General features: G+C 38.1%; 1 protein-coding gene across 1 annotated transcript in view; it reads right to left on the bottom strand.

The window, feature by feature from the left end:
- Nucleotides 1-19,122, bottom strand: part of LOC125229322 — a 476,654-nt gene that overhangs the window by 243,197 nt on the left and 214,335 nt on the right. The gene's annotated exons all lie outside the window — the stretch shown is intronic.

The following is a 19,122-nucleotide window of genomic DNA, read 5'->3' as shown; positions in this document are numbered from 1 at the left end:
CGGTAGAAATTAATAAATTCCCATTCCTATACCATTGGCATAAGTCAACTTCTTACGCCGGCATAGGCCGGTTAAGTTTGATCCTTGTGTCACCGGCATACGAGAAATTTAGATGTATTTTGACCACAAATCTTGTATCGTCGATACGTATTAATGTATTCATTGAAATGGTATAATTCAGTAATCAGTAGGTACTACCGGAATTTGAATACAGAGGACTCAGTCACTTACTGACTAGGTCAAACCGCTCCTCAGTGCTAGAAGTAATTAGTATATTGTTTGTGAGTTGGGTTACATTTGTCAACACATATCACATTTCCTATCCTAATGCTGATAGGAAATGTGATATGCATTCAGCAAAATCAATAGAAGTCATTGAAAGCCAAATTAAAAAATCGTTTCTTTATAGCCATAAATAACGTATCACCAAAACTTTACTCATTTTATTGTCCAAGTCCGTTTTCTAAATCGAGAGAATATTATTCGTGCAATTGTTTCCAGCCATTAATAATAATTATCCTTTGATTCAGCTTCGGAGGAAGAGATAATTTTGTTAATTATGGCGGCCAGCGGCAGATTAAGAGTCCCACTGAGGAAATTGCAGCTATCGCAATAATAGCTAAGACATTTCTTACTTTACTATTCTACTCATTTTAGACATTTCTTACTTCAATGTACAAGTAATCTACATTTCTTTCTTCACCGTCCTAATACTCTAAAGGCTGGCCACCACTAGGCTCGCCGAAACAAATCTCGGTCATTCGCCTTCCATATTGCGTCCTTGTTGACGCATCGACTTGAATTCACTGACTTTTTAGGGTTCCGTAGTCAACTAGGAACCCTTATAGTTTCGCCATGTCTGTCTGTCCGTCCGTCCGTCCGTCCGTCCGTCCGTCCGTCCGTCCGCGGATAATCTCAGTAACCGTAAGCACTAGAAAGCTGAAATTTGGTACCAATATGTATATCAATCACGCTAACAAAGTGCAAAAATAAAAAATGGAAAAAAATGTTTTATTAGGGTACCCCCCCTACATATAAAGTGGGGGCTGATATTTTTTTTTATTCCAACCCCAACTTGTGATATATCGTTGGATAGGTATTTAAAAATGAATAAGGGTTTACTGAGATCGTTTTTTGATAATATTAATATTTTCGGAAATAATCGCTCCTAAAGGAAAAAAAAGTGCGTCCCCCCCCCTCTATCTTTTGAACCATATGTTTAAAAAATATGAAAAAAATCACAAAAGTAGAACTTTATAAAGACTTTCTAGGAAAATTGTTTTGAACTTGATAGGTTCAGTAGTTTTTGAGAAAAATACGAAAAACTACGGAACCCTACACTGAGCGTGGCCCGACACGCTCTTGGCCGGTTTTTTACTTTTGTGCCCGACATGAGTTTGCTAGGTGCTATCACCTTTTTTTGTTGCATTGTCTTACGGGAAAATTTGTTCCAGCATTATAGTTTGTCATTCCATAAGATCAGACTTCTTTCTTTACTCAATTTTTGCACTGAATGAAGCCAAAAGGCGGCAATTTCGTTTAGCGCAGCGGACTGAAAGTTGATCCTTTAGAATTTTGCTTTATAGGTAAAGTACCCACCCAAGAAAATCTTCAGATACTATACAATATAGGACGAGCGTGATCACACCTTAAGGAAATTATGATCCAGGGTCCTTATTTGAGTATCTTCGTAATAATATTACAGTTTTGAAGGTGTTACCGTTATATTGGTAAGCCCGTAAATCTATCCCACGGAACCCGGACACGGGGCCCTGTTTCCCGGCAATTTGTTAAATTAATTGCTCCAGGGAAGAGAAGGAGGCAAACTGGATATGTTTACATGATTTTATGTCATAGTATAAGCCCGTGACACCGTGCGTTGAAATTTCAAAGAAATAGAGATAGAAAATCAAATCATTTATGCGCCACACACGTGTACACACCAAGAAAATATCAAACCTCATTTTTACTGCAGCACAGTTTTCATTCTTATAAATAAATATTTTGTTATTTTTGTTGTTTAAGTAAAAGTCTATACAATACTAGGATTTAAAAATTTTCTTTATTGGATACATAATTATAAATAAAAACAATAATACTAATCATGACTAAACCTTAATCTAAACAAAAATACCTAACTAAACTAAAAACATTAAAAACTAGGAGAACTCCTTAGGCATGGTGCCGTAGACACTGGCAGCAGTTCCTCGCTGTATCGCTAAGTTTCATATATTAAGATCAATGAATGTCTATTTTGAGTTTCTGACTGTTCATGGTGCGCGTTTTGTTATAGTGTGGCACGTGTAAGTGTCACTGTCATAACATTTGAGGATTATTTTAAATGAAAGTAAGAATTCAAACTCTGTTTTTTACCTCCGACGCAAAAACGACGGGTCGTAAGTTTAACGTGTCTGTCTGTCTGTAAGTGTGTGTGTCTGTCTGTGGCATCGTAGCTTCGGAACGGATATAGTAGGACGTGTGTAGTGTTCTTAGCCATGTTTCATGAAAATCGGTCCATGTCGGGTTTTTTTTTTTTATTTTTAATTTTGTGGTTAGGTACGTAGGTATTCCTGTAAACCCACTGTAATCTTCGAAGTTCAGTAAATCAACATCGGTAATCCCACTCTTCCTCATGTCGATTCAACTTCTAACTCCGCTATTAAGAGGATACGGTAGCGAAAATGCTAAAATGGAAAGGAGCCCCCCTTTCAACTTGGGAATTTTAGTTAAATATACAAGTGTTATTAACTAGATTTATCGAAAAAAAAATTGTCCATTAAGTACAACTCAGTCAAAAGATATTTCAAAAAAATCTTTAAAATCGAGGTTCCGCTCTCGACTCTTTCCTCCTTCAAAACTTAATCAATCAGAACGAAATTTGAGAATCTGAATAACAATGAAATAATCTATGTCGGACCGTTTAGTTTTTCTGGTTAATTGTTACCAATCTTGAGTATCACACCTTTTTTGCGCCACAATGAAAAAGGCCGTATTTGGAAATTTTTGATTGGCTCTAGAGTCTTTAAAAAGCAGAATATCAAAAAAATCAAAACGGTCCGACACAGATAAAAATAATAACAATCTGTGTTGAAAAAATCATTGCTCTATCTTCAAAAACCAGGGAGGAAATAGTCGAGAGCGTTTGTATGGAGAATTGACCCCTACCGTATCGTCTTAATTGAAGCGGCGGCGAAATTTGAATAATTACTTAGCCCCATTACTGCCGGCTGTCGGGATTCCTGCAATCACAACTGAATGTTGTCTGCATTCCTGGTTTATGAGTTTTAGCGTGGTTTTAGCTCATTGTATTTAAAATTCGGACAGCCAAAAGTTGTTATTTCTAGAAAAGTTGTAATTATTAAAATCCTCAACTGTTTCTTCCTGAAATCACAACTGAATATCGTAGGCAATTAAAGAGCTTTTAAATAGTTGTCCCTTAGTCCGTTTTCACATTATCCGACCCGATATCGGAAGGATTTCAATGGAAGAAATCCAAGATGGCGGCTGTAATGTATGGGACATCGGTCCGACATCCGATATCGGATCGGACAATGTGAAAACGCACTTACAGACGGTTTTCCCAATACAAGTACATATTGTCTTATTACCTTATTCATCAAAACTATACTTCACCGAGTGAGGACATACAGCGCCAGTTATTTTCACTGTCAAACTCAAAGACGTGAATTTTCCCTTCGACTTTACTGAACATAGTTTCACTTTAAATTGACTTGGAAAAATAGACTTATTTCTTCTCTGTTACAAATGAAATCCTTCCTAAAAAGTAAAAGCAAAGTATCCGAACGAGCTTGCAAGTCAAAGCTTTTTAATCTAACTGCCCCCCCCCCCCCCCCCCCCCGGGGCCACAAGATGTTAAATTCAGGAGCTTTCCTTTCGGCCCCGAGAGGCTGCGATTTATACACCCTGTATATTCGGTTTTAAATACGTGTTAGGTGAATTTATTGTTCGGGTTGGGTTTGTTTAAGTATGTGTGTTTTATATAAACTGAGCTGTAAGTAAAAAAATATTTAATCTCAAAAAAAGTATGTGCATGTATGTAAGAAAAAGTTTTCATTTTGGTATCATAAATAAAGTCATTTGTTAAAATGCATTGTATTTCAACACAATGGCTATTGTTTGATAGAAACAAAAATCTAATATGTCTATAGGCATTAGTTAATTAATATTGAATTTACAACAGTTTGCAAGTATTTTAATTCATGATCTTTCGATATTTAAACAATGCATTTTTTCATTCAATATCGAACTGTCCTATTGAAAAGAAAGATTTTGTTTTCCCCTTAATAGTTATTTGTTATACAAGGGGGCAAAGTTGTATTTTAACGCCGAGTGTGGAATTGAAAAACGAGCAAGTGAAAGGATTCTATAGTTGAACCACGAGCGAAGCAAGTGGTTCGAGAATAGAATCCTCAGACTTGCGAGTTTTTTAACACACGAGAAGTACCTAAAATACATTTGCACCCGAGTGTAACACAAAACTTTTCCCCTCACTATAGCGAGGAAACTACAACGCAAAAAATGCGTTTCTCACTGCTTCCAGTAGTTGCACAGGTGGTAAATCATCTTTATTAGGTACTAGATTCACCTACTTTTATCAATTTTAAAGCAGTTAATTTGACTTTATTCAAGGTCAAATTACTTTACCCACTAGTGGATAAAATGCGTTTTTACCCGCTGGTAATAAAGGACAAAACACGTGTTTCCGAGCTAGTGAGGGGAAAAACCTGTTTCAAACTCGAATATACAGGGTGAAATAAAAAAGACCGTTCAAACTTTGCTTAGTAACTTTTGAGGTTATAATGAACAACGTTTACTATGGGACCAATGCTGAAATCGCGAAAAATTTGGCTGTTTCATGCAAAGTTTAAACGGTCCTCTTTATTTAACCCTGTAACCAAAAGTTGTTACCAAAAGTTCTGTCTAACGTCATTATTACGAGTACATACATCTGTTTACGCCAAAGTTATAATTCGAGAAATAGGTCAAATAATGTCTACCCCAGTTTTGCCAAATTCAGATCCTGTAATATCACGTAATGAGGGGAATTTTGCCAATTAATTTGACAAATTTCCGGAAAGATCTGCAAAATGTGAGCGCGGTGAGGATTTTGAGTTAGTATAACTTGACGATGTGGTGGAATACGTTCGCCGGAAGACTAGGTACACGCTGAGGGTGCACCAGCTACAGTCGCGCCACTACGTGCACTTCAGTTCCTTTGTAGTGCGCGTGCCGCGGCCGCTGCAGGACACCATCGCGAGCGCAGACTTCTGGCCGAAAGGTGTGGTTTCGGGGCAACCTGCCAAATTCTATACCGGGGCAAACGACGCAATGGAGCCACGCTGTGACATCATCGCCCAAATTGCAATCGTTTAATTTTATTGTTTGTATTTTTTTTGTTATGTTCTTATTCACTTCTGTTAATATTTAAGTTTCATGGCGCATTGGATTTATCTGTAATGTTATTGAAATATGTTTTCAAATAAATAAATAAACAAATAACTGGATTTACATCAGATACTGCAATTACACCTTGTACCACATGAGGTATCTACTTAATTATAGCAATTAATTGATAGCAGGAAATTGCATGTCACAAAATTTACGGTATATTAATATTAGTTATATTACCCAGCTGAAAGTTAAACTAGTTAAAGGTCACAGGTTTCACTTCAATAATCATAAAGTATTCCTGTAGTATATTTGAGAAGTGATGTTTTAAATTTAGTTAAAAAAGCGTTTTGTGCGTTTCTTGTGTGTCGAAAATAGTCAAGTTTAAAAAATATGGGTGTAACAAATTTAAACTACGAAGACTTCCAAATGTTGTCGCACAGTAACAGACTCGCGAGTATTGATCACGAAATCCATGAATTAGCTCCAGGCTCGGATAAGATCGCTCGTGTAACTCCAAGCAATAAACATAGCCAACTCAGACTAACTTTCTGATATGAACTCGAAGGATTTAAAGGCAAACTTAGTACTCCGAAAACGTGTATTAAGTAGAAAAGGAAAATAAAATTAAGATAAGCAGGGAATCGTGTAAAAAGGCTTATTGTATTGTGTAAGAAATCACATTCAATAATAACAGCTTTCACTCATCCTTCTCCTTGCTGTACTTTGCTTTCCTACATTCTATTCCTGATTACATTTTGTGCACATACCTACTTATCCATACTAATATTATAAATGGGAAAGTGTGTGTGTCTGTTTGTTTGTCCGTCTTTCACGGCAAAACGGAGCGACGAATTGACGTAATTAATTAAGCGGAGATAGTTAAAGGGATGGAGAGTGACATAGGCTACTTTTTGTCTCTTTCTGACGCGAGCGAACCCGCGGGCAAATGCTAGTATTAGAATAAATAGGCAGCATCTGTGATCAAGCGATAGCTCCGCTCATGGCTAAATATACATACTTGAATAACCCAGTCCTTTATAGTCTACCACATTTGTTGCAAGTAAAATTAACATCAGAGTCCACACGAAGGCGATCCTCATCGTGCATTACTGCCCGTTTCTGGGCTAAGTTTCGAAACCAGGACCTGTCGTGAGTTGCACGTTCTCTTGAAAGTCTGTCTCTTTAATCAACGCTATAAATCATCAATCGACATCAATCTTCAATAAATTTATATATCCGTATTTAGGTTTACGCCTAAGTATATCAATCCAAAAACACTGTTCAAACTTCACTAAAAAACTTTTCCAAACCCACCCGATACTAAACCACTTCCCGCGAAACTAGTTGATTCAAACCCATTAGTGTACCTTTTACGACCACTTTATTACGCACTCGAGTGTACGGGCTTTTACCACATTTACACACCTTTTACTCACCCCATTTCAACACGTATTCTTAAACCATCCCCATCTCAATCTTAAACCTCATTCAAACTTCAACCCTAACAAAAAATCGTATATGGTTGAAATTTCAATCGCGTTGTAGAATGAGGTAACAGGTTGTGATAGTTATTCATTGCAGCAGAGTAACATCTTTTATACTTCTGCTGTCTTGGTGATTTTAAAGTGCAAGCAAGGACTTGCAATGAGACTTCAATGGTTACTACTGCTTTGTAGAAATAGCCTGACGAAAGATAATTTATTTTACTTTGGAGAACGTAAATCGTAATCATAAACATTAGGAAAACTTTTTAATAATTGTATTCTGTAGGTTGATACCGATATCAGACCGCGGACTCCACGCGCTAATGTTACGTTTTCCTCTTTCTAGTTTCTAGTAGTATACTCCATTTCAAATATGAAGACCTAGTACTTGAAAATTAACAAAAGAGATCTATAAAGTTTGCCTTTTGTTATCTAATGAGGAGCGCTTAAAATTGGCACGCGCATAATTCAAAACTGCATGTAAAATACTCTTACCACACCGAAAAAGAATCTGGACATCTTTTGTTTTCACCAATCCTTTTGTAAAAGCCTAATGACCGTCTCAAGTGCTATCGGACCTTCGTATTCGAAATGGAGCATTTCTAATTAAAAAAACTGTATTAGTTTCCCCACCTTGAAGTGTTCATATCTACAACATTCCGAACAGTCCAGTGGATACGGCCTCTTAAACTTTAACTGACCATCCTCAGTTCTACCGCCAGTGTTGAAGTACGTTTACAGACACATTCTTACCTTACTACATTATATAAGGTCTAGCTATAGTATAGTCAGAAGTGCTGTTAGTGCATGTGTGGCCTCTACAAGTTATCTGGGGCACGCTTTACAAACTGCTGCAACTTTTGTTGCGGCGGTTATATGTCCGAGTAAACCTTGGTATAAACGTACATGTAGAAAATTACAGCACTTAGGGCCTGGCCACATGGGCGCGTTGCGGCGACGCACCGCAAAAATTCTGCGTTGCGTTGCCGCGCCGCCAGTTTTTGCGGCAGGAAATCTGCGGCGCGGCACCGCGACGCAAGAACTCGCGGTGCGTCGACGCACCGCAAAAACTCGCGGCGCGGCACCGCAACGCAGAATTTTTGCGGCGCGTCGACGCGCCGCCAAAACTGGCGGTGCGTCGCCGCGCCTCGATAACTATACACAGTGCAGAACTTCACGATCAGTCTTTCTTTATCCAGACATGGATCCCATTACGCGCATTCTGCTCTTGCTCGTATTACGGAGGCGCTTAAAAAAAAGGAGACGAAAAGAAGATGCTGGGTCAACCCATATATATATAAAATGAATAATGACGGAACTCATTTTGAAAGGAAATATGCGGCATTAAAGACATGTGAAGTGAAGTTCAAAGAATATTTCAGAATGATAATAGCAAGTTTCGAAGAACTGGTCTTTAAAATCTCACCTCGAATAAAAAAAAACAATATATATTTAGAAAACCTGTCGGACCTCTGGAGATGCTGGGATTAACTAAATATGCCGAATACCGAATATTTACCGAATATTCGGCCCATCTCTAATGTGGACGAAGGACGAAAGGAGAGCCTTATAGACAGCAGGCAGGCAATTATGGTCGCACGATAAATGATAAAAATATCAGGCCGTCCCTATCGCACTATTTGTAAGCTTCTTATTGCTATCGGTGTCGAGTACTTATCTAAGTTAGGTATCTATTTTAAATATGACGGTGTAATTGTGTGCAGTACAGTACCTACAAAAAAAAGGGTACAGAAATTAAAAATAATTACAGTACGCTGAACCAAAATAATATATTACTTACAATATTATATATCATATCATTTTCCTCAGAGCATTTTTCCTGTCTTTGTGTATACTACCTACGGTTGGCAACCCTACACCGCTCAATGTGGCATTTGCACGATACGGCAACGTGCCGCGGCGGCCGGCCGTGTCGCAGTTGTTAGCTAAGCTACCCTTGTGTGCGTGCGTGATGACACGATGCGCTGGTTGTTCTTTTAGGTATTTAAGTACTTTTAGGTGTTTAAGTACCTACTTTTAGGTATTTAAGACGCTACAGGAGCGAAAATGGAAAGGAAAGGGAGCCCTTTCAATTTGAGAATTTTAGTTAAATATACTAGTGTTATTTACTAGATTTATCGAAAAAAATTGTCAATTCAGAACAACTCAGTTAAAAGATATTGCGAAAAAAATCTTTAAAATCGAGGTTCCGCTCTCGACTGTTTCCTCCTTCAAAACTGAATGAATCGTAAGTGCGTTTTCACATTATCCGATCCGATATCGGATGTCGGACCGATATCCCATACATTACAGGCGCCATCTTGGATTTTTTCTACTGAAATCCTTCCGACATCCGATATCGGATCGGATAATGTGAAAACGCACTTACGACATCCGATATCGGATCGGATAATGTGAAAACGGCCTAACGGAATTTAATTACTAACAAAAATAATTGATTAGTCTATAATTTGGATGTTTAGATTATTGCAATGCAATACATTAAGACGCTACGGGAGCGAAAATGCTAAAATGGAAAGGAGTCCCCCTTTCAATTTGGGAATTTTAGTTAAATATACTAGTTTTATTAACAAGATTTATCGAAAAAAAAAATTCCGTTAAGAACAACTCAGTTAAAAGATATTGCGAAAAAATCTTTGAAATCGAGGTTCCGCTCTCTTTTCCTCCTTCAAAACTTATTTAAACGGAACGAAATTTGAGAATCTGATCTGAATAAAAATGAAATAATCTGTGTCGGACCGTTTAGATTTTTTGGACAATTGTTACCGATCTTGAGTATCCATCCCTTTTTCGAGCCATATTGAAAAATGCCGTTTTTAGAAATTTTTCATTGGATCTAGCATCTTTTAAAATAAGAATAGCAAAAAATATCAAAACGGTCCGACTCCGAGATAAAAATAATAATAATCTGTGTCGAAAAAATCATTGCTCTATCTTCAAAAACCAAGGAGGAAATAGTCGAGAGCGTTTGTATGGAGAACTGACCTGTATCGTATCGTCTTAAGAAATCTGATTTCAAAGGTTTAGGTAGGAAATCTAATCATCAATATTATTGCAATGTAAAATTATTTTTTTCTTTTTTCTCCGTGTTTTCTAACGCGCTTATTTTTAGGAGGCGGTTTTTTTTTTCATGGTTTGTTTAAGGTACACACCGACATGTTGTAAACATTTTTTAGTTTTTCGTAAGTTAGTCGTTAACGGTGGTCTACAGCTAAAATTGATCTACGACAGAAATGATCTGTACATATTAAAGTAAGTAGGGAAGAAAACCGCCATGCTGAAGTGTATTTGTGCATGCCACGTCTGGTCTGTCGCATGCATGGTGAGACGACTTGGACGCCTTTATGAGTGACTGAATGGCCGGAAAAATAACACCAGAGGGAGTTGAATTTAATTTACTAACTTTAATTTCTGGTCTTATAAAAGTAACATTTACGAAATCTGTAGTTGATAGTTATCACTATTTACTGTTGGCAACACCACCGCCTCTCCACGCTACACGCAACATCGGGGATTCCCCAATAAACGTTTGTATACTGAATGTTAATTGAATTAAAATGTACGTTATTGTTATTGAAACACGTTACAAGTGTTACAACTCACGAAAAACCGTTATTGTCGTATTATTTGTTCATCTGAAAAAAAACCATATTTAGAAAAAAAACCATGGTGCTCGGTTTTTTTTTCATGTTTTTTTTCACAATTCTGAAAAAAAAACATTTGGTTTTTTTTCTATTTACAATCCTAGTGGAGACAGTCCACAAATTTACGTACCTTGGTAGTGTAGTGTCGGAAACTGGAGGGACCGAAGAGAACATCGCTTCGAGGATCGCCAAGGCAAGAGCAACCTTCGCACGACTCCGTCCTATATGGCCATCGCGGAAACTGACTCGGAGAGTTAAGCTCAAGATATTCCGGTCCAACGTGAAACCCGTGTTGCTGTACGGATGTGAGACGTGGAAGGTCACTAAGGACATCTCGCAACGGATCCAGGTCTTTGTCAACCGCTGTCTTCGCCGCATTCTCGAAATATACTGGCCCGAGAAAATCTCCAACACAGCTCTGTGGGAACGTTGCGGTGAGACGCCGATCAACCAGCAGATCAAACGCCGCAAATGGAACTGGATTGGCCATACGCTCCGAAGGGACCCCGACCACATACCGAGGCAAGCCCTAGACTGGAATCCCCAAGGAAAGCGAAGACGTGCCCGCCCTAAGCAGTCCTGGCGGCGGACGGTCACTGCAGAAGCGAAGGCGATAGGGATGACCTGGAGCGAAGTAAAGCGCGAAGCTCAAAACTGCTCGGGATGGCGACGCACTGTGGATGCCCTGTGCCCCATCTAGGGGACACAGGACATTAAGTATCAACAAAATTAAAATTTTGAAAAAACTCCCGACCGCGACATAGTGGACCGATTTTCATGAAATATGGCTAAGAACACTCTCGACTAACTCAGCTTTCAGACAAAAAAACTAAATTTATCCGTTCGGGAACTACGATGCCACAGACACACACACACACAGACAGACAAACAGACAAATAGACAGACAGACACGTCAAACTTATAACACCCCTTTCTTTTTTGCGTCGGGGGTTAAAAATAGTCTTTCGCTATATCGTAATGCTGCAAAGGAGATAGGAGGTGCAAGCACTAATTGTTGCCTTGGGCCTTGTCGTTTTTTCTTTCGTGTATGATGTCTATTTCAATTTATAGAATAATCTGTGTTGAAAAAATCAGTCTACCTTCAAAAACCAGGGAGGAAATAGTCGAGAGCGTTGGTATGGAAATTGAACCGTCCTGTATCGTCTTAAAAATATAATCGATTGTCGATTTAGCCCCGCTCCCCAGCTGCCAGCTTGCAGACCTGAGGTTGACTATGATAAGAGAAGCATCTTAGCAGGTTGCCTCAAGGGCCTACTCCAGAATCCTGCCAGATTTCCGTCCATAGTCCATAATAGTGCGTAATTTTATTTTCACGAATTTATCGGATTCGGATCGGACGTAGTTCGAAAGCGCTCTATTTTTAACGTAGGTACCTATCGTCATATTCAGATATAACGAATATTTTCTTTACCTATGTATTTACAAATTGTCAAATCTTTTGGGAATTACATAAAAGTCATAAAATTATTTATTTAATTAAATTTTGAAAAAAACCCCCGACCCCGACATAGTGGACCGATTTTCATGAAACATGGCTAAGAACACTCCCGACTAACTCAGCTTTCAGAAAAAAAAATCAATCTAAATCGGTTCATCCGTTTGGGAGCTACGATGCCACAGACAGACACACACACAGACAGACAGACAGACAGACAGACAGACAGACAGACAGACAGACAGACAGACACGTCAAACTTATAACACCCCTTCGTTTTTTGCGTCGGGGGTTAAAAATGTTATTATTTAAATTTACCCATCGATGTACCCATTGCGGAAATATAAATTAGAGAGGCACTCCATAAATGTCAATAAACCCTTAATTGCATGATTTTACTTTTTTTAACAATTTACAGATATATGACACCATGGTGGTATATATGCTGAGCACTGGAAAAATAATGAAAAAAATCTATCACCATTTTTATAATATGAAACAACGTAACTAAAAAAAGATGATTTTTAATAGCATATTGAAAAATTCGAATATTGCTTAGTATTTTATCGTGAAAAACTGTACTAAATCTACTATTGATTCAATGTTTGTGATGCTTGGAAAAAAATCCATCACCAAGTAAAGAAGGGTTAAATATAAACGACACGAAGTTTAATTCGACACAACAGTTCACAATTGCGAGCAGCGGTGACGCACCGCCAGTTTTGGCGGCGCGGCGACGCGCCGCAAAATTCTGCGTTGCGGTGCCGCGCCGCGAGTTTTTGCGGTGCGTCGACGCACCGCGAGTTCTTGCGTCGCGGTGCCGCGCCGCAGATTTCCTGCCGCAAAAACTGGCGGCGCGGCAACGCAACGCAGAATTTTTGCGGTGCGTCGCCGCAACGCGCCCATGTGGCCAGGCCCTTACCTATAGTAAAAAAAAATATCAAATTTGCAACCAGTCTGGCGTAGTTGGTAGAGTGACCCTGCCTGCTAAGCCGCGGTCCCGGGTTCGAATCCCGATAAGGGCATTTATTTGTGTGATGAACACAGATATTTGTTCCTCAGTCATGGATGTTTTCTATGTATATAAGTATGTATTTATCTATATAAGTAGGTATGTATATCGTCGCCTAGCACCCATAGTACAAGCTTTGCTTAGTTTGGGGCTGGGTTGATCTGTGTAAGATTTCCCCCAATATTTATTTATTATTTTGATATTTATTTAAATACAAAGTCTTCCTCAAATTTAGACGTCAGCTCCAAACCCACGGCGGGTTTTTAAAGTTCCAGCCCTTCAATGGTGAAAAGGCATTTTTTATGGCGCTCGTAAAACCAGAGGGGTTTTAAGTCCGTTACCGGTCTTTAAAAGTGTTATGTATTTATTCAATGAGCAAACATAGTGTGGTTAGATATTCAACTCATACGCTCCCATGAAGACATCTGAGCAAATCTTGCTTTTACTTAGTACTTCTTAAATTATAAATAACCCTATATATTTAAAAATCATTCTCATAAATAAACTCACACTTGTTGCCAAGTAAAGCTATAAGCCACATTGTTTTTTATTTAAAACCTAAAACACACAAACACACCACAAAAAGCTTTGAAGATAATTTACCTAAATCCTAAAGTCTATTCATTAAACCGAGCACAATATTACTTACACCAAATTACGCTTTCTTTATACAAGAATAAAGCTTAACGCCGAAAATAGAATAAACAAAGGCGCCCCAGAGCACTGTCCCAGACCCGCGAGCGGGCGACGAATATGCAGAATATTCTCGTACAAATCAAATTAGAGTACTTTCTGAGGTAACGCCGGGAAAATGAATTTATCCGCTGTCTCCGTGTTTCTATTTAGTTAAGCCTTTTTAAATAAAGGGGTCAGTTAAGAGCGCTTTACCCTTTCTATTATGATTTAAATTTCAAAGGATTTATTTTAGTCTAAGTAAAAAAAGCTTATTTCATTGGCTTTTAATCCGATGATGGGAAAGGATAATGATAATCTGTGACCTGATTTGCTGTCGATTTTGGAATTGAACTTCGATTCGATATATTTTGATGGAAAAACGGAGTTCATCTTAAATTACGTGTTAGATAATTAAGCAATGTTTTTGTACTTCAACAGAAAATAAAATAGGTAGGTACTTGAAGGACCGGGATAAGTGGCGGACACGAAGGGAGGCCTATGCACAGCAGTGGGCGATTAATGGCTGAAATGATGATGATGATAATGATGACTTGAAGTTTTTGTCTCAATTTATTGTGCCATTTCCATACATCTTTAGGTATCTCGACATAAACGATATTAGTCACAGTAAAGTGAAGATGACAAACCAATTTCAGTAAACATACAACCTGAAATAAACAATTTGAACCAACGGCTCACATCTTCCTGTTATTTCTTGAACCATTATTCAAAATGACCTATTGATTCATTTGTATCAGACATATATGTTAATTTAGATCCATAATCAAATTGGAAGGCAATTCGGAGCGGTGGGAATCGTGTTTGATCACAGACCGCGGTATTATTACAAGTAGTCGTTATTAGCTGATTCAATATGGTAGACCCCTCTTTGCTTTTGCACCCTCTTGAACAGGGCAAAGTGAGGTCCTGTCATTATAAACATTATATTTTCAGAGAACTTTAATTATAGAAGCGCTGGTTACCTAGCGGTAAGATCCAGCGCGGGTTCAAACCCTGGCTCGTACCAATGAGTTTTTCGGAACTTACGTGCGAAATGTCATTTGATATTTGCCAGTCGCTTTTCGGTGAAGGATAACATGGTGAGGGAACCGGACTAATTCAAATGAGACCTAGATATACCATTCTATTAAAAAATTACAAAAAAACTGTTTAACGTATATTTTTGTACATTAACTAATTACAGTTGAGATCTTAATATATTTTTTGACATATATAACGAAAATAATCTTGAATTCAGTCTGCAACACCAAAACCAAAGCACATTGGAAAACACCCCGCTGTAAATTGTACAATTTCGACATTTTTTACTATGCATACCTTTCCTCAGTGCTAACACCGCCTTCAACTATTTATTAAAAGGTTCAAATTTATAAACATTATACCCATCTGACCTTTACACGTAAATAGTTTATGGTTAACGTAAACACGCGCGACATAGCAAAGTCACCCTTAACTTGTGAATATTACGGCTTAAATTTGTATATCACAGGAAAGTTATGACGTACAGTCAACGTATAAATATAGATGAAGATAAAGTGCCAAAAATATATATACACGACTTTATTGCTTACATATTAAGGTTGTGGGTGGGCATATATTTGGGACTGCATCCTTATTTAATACTTTGGCGATACCAAGGACGATATAATACGGGACAGATAAAGCCCATACAAAAAAGCGTACCCCTGAAATACCATGTAGGGCATAGCGAATGATATTCCGCTTTGTATGGTAGGGCACAGCACAGCGGATATCGTCTCGCTCGAATCTAGAGCAGAGCCCAACTGGGGTTACTACCCTCCGCCTTACAGAAGACCGCAGCCAAATAGCACTAGACCCTACTCATAGTGTTGTGTTCCTGCCGGTGAGTAAGGCTGCCAGAGCTCAACGAGGGTGCGGTGTGCTGGTGACGGGAGGACTTACGGAACTAACTTGTTCCGTCTATTGTCCTTTGAGTCGTCGGCAACCCGAACCCTCCTTAGAGCTTGTACACTGCTTTTTGCTGTGTACTTAACACAGCAAAAGGGAATGTACAAGTTTCTAATGGGGTGGCAACGCGCATGTGACACTGTTTGAGTTGCAGGCGTTACGGTGACCGCTTTACATCAGGCGGGCCGTATTTGTATTTCTTTATTTGCTGAATATGGGTTTAGAAAGATGTACAATAAAATATAGTTCAACCATACCCTGCTTGGAGTAGCATGCAAATTTAAAATAGGTCTAGCTGCATAACATAACACAAGACAAAATGATAGAAATAAACATGTCAACTTACTACTTAACTTGTTTCGCAGCCTGGAAGTGGCCAAAATCATATTTTCTCCAAAAATTTTGGCATGTTTTTATTTTTTATAAGAACACATGACATGCTTCTTTATTTTAATACCTATCATGATATCACATCAATACCTACACATTTAAAAAAGAAAAATAATTTGTAGGCAACATCAGTGTAGTTATGATAGTATTTGATAGGTGGCGCTAAAAAACTGAGGTACGATTCTTAGTATGAAGATTGTAAATCCCATATAAATCATCCTTGAAGGTACTAAGGTTTTTTACATATATCGGATCTCAAAGGTTGATTGAGAGGGATCGGAATTTTATGAATGGAAGGGTTGTTGGTCCGGATGAGATGTGGAGTGTTTTAGCCCACATCAAATGCTGGGGCAATTTGTCTGGTAACTGATTCCTATTTCCATATGCTGAGCTTTCAACAGGGTTCTGATGTAAATATGTTATGAGTAAGGGTATTGGATGCGTAAGTGTTTATTTTTTGGAAGCAATAAAATGTAGAAAAAATAAGTTTGAATTAAATTGAAATGAAAATTAACAAAATGTTTCGTGATCTCTTAGGATGCAGTGCGAAAGATATTAATCACAGATATTAATTAAGTACCTATGTATCTTAGATTATGGTTGACTAATCCCAATAAGACCTAGTTACCCTCCGGGTTGGAAGGTCAGATGGCAGTCGCTTTCGTAAAAACAACTAGTGTCTACGCCAAATCTTTGGATAACTTGACAAAGCAGACCCCAGGCTCCCATGAGCCGTGGCAAATACCGGAATAACGCAAGGAGGATGATGATGACCTATGGCACACCTCTGCTTAGAGTAAGCAAATTTAAGTACCTAGGCCATTGGGTCACTGAAGACCTTAGTGATAACTGTGATATAGAGAGGGAACGCAGGTCGCTGGCCGTGCGGTGCAATATGCTTGTCCGCAGGTTTGCACGTTGCACACACGCAGTTAAAGTGACGCTTTTCAAAGCTTACTGCCAGTCTTTCTATACGTGCAGCCTGTGGAGTAGCTATACGCGGCGCGCGTACAGCGACCTGCGTGTGCAGTACAACAACGCTTTCAGGATGCTGATGGGGCTGCCACGAGGCCGGATGCACTACAGTGACGACACTGTAGTGCATCCGGCATTTTTGCGGAGGCACAAGTTGACGGTTTTGCGGCTATCATGCGGAAGCGGGTTGCCTCTTTACTAAGCCGCTGGCGAGGCAGTATAGTAGTCGGATAGGTGGGACTCCCCTCTGCTACAGCACTGGACAAAACTCCATGTTGTAGAAAAATAAATAGATATCTAGGTTTAATAATTAGTCTGTAATTCCACTAACACTATTTTATAAGTTAAATGTACATGTTACTAACAGCTATGGATTTTTATCCGAAATAAAATTGTTTTATTTATTTATTTATTATTTATATTGGTTGATAACGACCTTTGTACATTGTAAAAGATTACTGAAACTGAATAAACAATTTTTAATTTTAATAATGCTGTAGACCTTTAAAAAAAGTGCTAAGTAGTGTAGAAGTTTATATTTATTTTATTGGCTTCATTGCGTTTGTTGGTCTTTACTTTTGGCGCTGCGCTGATTGACTGACACGGAATTATTTCGCGAACCTATTTTTATAATTTAATACGGATTTCCAAGTGACCTTCGTTTCCAAGTAATTATATTAATTTATTGCATAATACAATTCCCGTAAATCATGAAACCGTATAATTATCTCTATTCCTGCTAACAAGAACTGCTGGAAATATCTGCAGACTTATTCTGCATTCAGTTATGCCGCAGTTGCTGTATTTCTCCTATTTGCATACGAATCCTCGGTAAATAATTACGGTGAATCTAGGTACTGTTTATACTCTGTCTTGTGTTTTGTACTGTACTTCTTACATCAAGGCCTTCTGTTGGTGTCCTACAGTTAATATCCTAATAATTATTAGTTACAAATAATTATTAGGATATTAACTGTAAGATTTGTTGAAAATGTAGCTGCATTAAATAAAACTATGGAAACGGATTATATCGCGTATAATGAATTTACAATTCATCCCGACGTTTCGAACACTATACAGCGTTCGTCATTCGATTTCCATAGTATTATTTCATGAGTAACTATCGTGGTAACAATATAATGTAGCTACATCCAAGGGATAAAATTTAATTGATTCTCTTTCTATCGTCTGACGTCAAAATGTACACATAATTACGGCTTTTTTCGTTTTTAACACTATTAATATTGAGTTCCATTTTTATCCACTGAACACGCATGCCATATATGAACAGTATGCACTATTTTATAATACAACAATTGTAAAATATGGCAAAAAATTTATTAGTCGAAAATGCCCTATAAAGAGGTATATTTTTTATTAAAATATACCTATAAGTCAATTTTTCCCAAGTTAAACTCAAGTTTTTATAAACACGACAAGATATTACCAAATTTTCAAATGAACATTATTCTACGTAACCGCAGAAAGTTGTATAACCATTCTAATATAATATAATAACTGATATACATAAAAACAATAGCTAGAGTTTTTACTCACGCGATACGATCATAATCTAACAGTTCAGTTATGCATTGCTTCCCAATACGTAACATTTCGAACTAGCTTTTGCCCACGGCTTCGCTCGTGTTTAATTCGTAAACTGCGCAATGCTCCATACAAACTTCCACCCTCCATTTTAGGAAAGTGGGGGGTCAGAAAGAGACGCAAAGTAGCCTTTGTCACTTTCCGTCCCTTTAACTATCTCCACTTAAAAAATCACGTCAATTCGTCGCTCCGTTTTGTCGTTAAAGACAGACAAACACACACGCATTCCCATTTATAATATTAGTATGGATTGTCATTTTTACCATATTCATTTGTAATATGCAAGCAATAGTACATTACGATACAAGTGCGTAAAAAAGGAAGTTCCTTTTCGCACGTGTATCGTACGACGTTTTTCAGTACAGATGAGCCTCCGAAGTTTCGACCTGGCATATAATGAACCACTTCTCGCACTAGTGCGTAAAAAAAACACCATCTGTACTGAAAAAGTTATAGTTTTATTGTCCATTTTTACAATATCCTATCATTCCAATTTCA

This window comes from Leguminivora glycinivorella, chromosome 9 (genome assembly GCF_023078275.1).
Source record: "Leguminivora glycinivorella isolate SPB_JAAS2020 chromosome 9, LegGlyc_1.1, whole genome shotgun sequence".
In the NCBI taxonomy this organism is placed as follows: Eukaryota; Metazoa; Arthropoda; class Insecta; order Lepidoptera; family Tortricidae; genus Leguminivora; species Leguminivora glycinivorella.
The sequence above is the reverse complement of the archived record's forward strand: the minus strand, read 5'-3'. Positions and strand labels throughout refer to the sequence as shown.